Below are 2,649 nucleotides of genomic sequence, written 5' to 3'. Positions count from 1 at the left end.
GTGAATAATTGCATGACTCTGTCTTTATTTCATATATAACATAGAACTTTTAGCGTACGTCTAAGTACAATTTTGAAATGGTGAATGGAAGAGACTTGTTATAAGTAGCATAACCATAAAATACTTTAGGTCTATTTATTTGCATTCGGAGTTATATTACAAGAGTGCTTCTATACCGCTAGATATTTTTTTGAGTGTCAAAGTATTTGGAATAATATTACAAGCCAGCTTCTTTACCCTTATATTATCTAACTAACTATATCATCTAACAAAACTTATTGTATTTAAATATTCTTGACTTTTATTTTCCTTTTATTTTCTTATAAAGTATGCAAGTCAGGTATTGAGAAAAATCGGATGAACCACCAATGTTTGAATATCCTCAATGATAGTTGTATCTGAAATCAATACAATAACAATATCCCTTGTGTAATCTTGTGGAGTTGTAGGAGATACAAGCTAAACATAAAAACTATAATCAGTAATGACTATAATCAGTAATGATCTTTTAAAAACAATTTAGGATAACGTTAGGTCTTTTCAATTAGAGCAATATTTTAATATGCAAAAATAATAAATATTAATATGTATATATTGAACTCCTTGTCTTTCTATCTATGATTACAGGAGTGTGATTTCTCACCGAAATCTTTTTTAGTCAGATAGCGGGTCTTCTCAAGAGCTCATTGCTAAGAGTGGGGCAATATTTATATTTAATCCTTCCCACAAATATATAAATTTACTTTATATATGGCACTTGCGGATAAACTATTTATTAAATTAAAAGAAAACTTTTAATTAAATGTATTAATTTTCTTAATTATTTCATACACATAAAGTAAATCAAGTCACTCCAACTTTTATTAATAAAAATGTATTTTGCAGCTCTGAACAATTGAGTTTAGTGTTAACATTTTTATGGTTTCAAGGGTAAATTTTGCAAAACTAAATTTATAAAAGTGATTATTCACACCATAAACTGTTAACTTACAGCATTTTTTTTCTTTTGGATATTCTGCAAGTGTATTTCTCGTGTTCACAAGTATGTCTTCCTTTAACTGATTTAAGCTAAGGCCAAAGTTTATTTTTTTTACAAGCAAATCAATCTCATACTTGCATTTATTTTTAATATAAAAATACATATAATATATTTATGAATAAAAAATTTATTTAATAAATTTTTATATACAATTTCACATTTAATTTTTCGCTATATTTAATATATTCGAAATATACAAAAATCGTATCATTTTGAGATTTTTTGTTAAATATTTTTTGTAATGCCTTTTTTAATTTTTTAGCCGAATTTAATTTTATTTTAATTTTCTTTTTGTTTTTATTAATACATTTATGTATTTACGTTAAATATTCATTTATGCTTGAATATAAAATTTATTATTCCTATTTTTGAAACAATATCCAATATTTTCAATTTGAGTATTTAAGTGCTTTTTAAGTTTAACCCAGTTTTAAATATATTTCTCCATAAACCTTTTTAGTATTTGCGGCATTTTTTATAAATGTTTGGTTAATTTATTTAAAACACACTACATCCTGTGGTTAACAATGCATAAAGTATATGAAATGATTTAAATTGATCGGTAGTACTATAATTTTGTATACATTTCATATTGAAATATGTATATTTGTCTTCTTCTAAACCGCTGTAAAAGAAACGCAGATGCTATTGGAGACTATGTGGATAGTTTATAGTACAGAAGTTTCCTATAGAACACTAATGAATGACAGAGCTTGAGCTGAAGTTTACTCGAAAAGCTAAAGCTAACGTGCACTCTACATCAGAGTCCAGAATACCATTGGACTACAACATCACTGCAGCGTAGGTCAGTAAGTGAGCACTTGCAGACAGACTAAACTCATGATGCCGAAACCGTTTGCCGGGGGAGCGATAAAAATGCTTAGCTATCCGCTGAGCATCCTAAGCTGGCTGGTCTCATTGATTACTAGACGTAGAAACTTCAAGTTTAGGAGGTTAACTACTATCTTCTTCAATTTCTGTCTAGTCATGGATATTTCAATAAGTATCTCTACCGCATGTGCAAAGTAGAGTCAACAAATTGCATATATTGCGGAGCTGAGGAAGACATCGAAGAACGCACATTTCTCAATAAGTGGCTTGAGTGCAATAAATGACCATAAACAAAGCAAACTGGGAACGCATGATAATATTTGCTAAAAATTTCCAAAGGTTTAAAAAAGTAGACCTCGACAGAAGACAGCTGGCGTAAGCAGATGTTTCATACCAAGATATAGAGCAAGCCTGGACGCAGTTCACACCGTTGGAAGTCTTAAATGACTAATAGAGATCTTTCTTCAAAGTAATACTTACGTAGTCCCGGGGTTGGACTAGAGACCTTGTGGTTTTAGTACGTGCGAGTTCGGTGCTCATTTTCCGGGGCGCCGAATTATTGACAGTGTGTAGGCCTTGCCGCAAAAAACAAACAAGGTGATGACTCCTCATCATGACTTAAATCAATATTGAGATAATGATAATTTATACCAATGCGAAATCGATTATTTGACGATCGGGTAAAGAGATTACTTGCACATTGTTCATGCTAAGCACATCGATTCCTAATTCCTTAGTTATAGAGTCTAAGAACCACTATCATAGTTCTTACTTAAATC

This window comes from Teleopsis dalmanni, chromosome 2, assembly GCF_002237135.1.
Source record: "Teleopsis dalmanni isolate 2A chromosome 2, ASM223713v2, whole genome shotgun sequence".
NCBI lineage: Eukaryota > Metazoa > Arthropoda > Insecta > Diptera > Diopsidae > Teleopsis > Teleopsis dalmanni.
Note: the sequence above shows the minus strand (reverse complement) of the source record.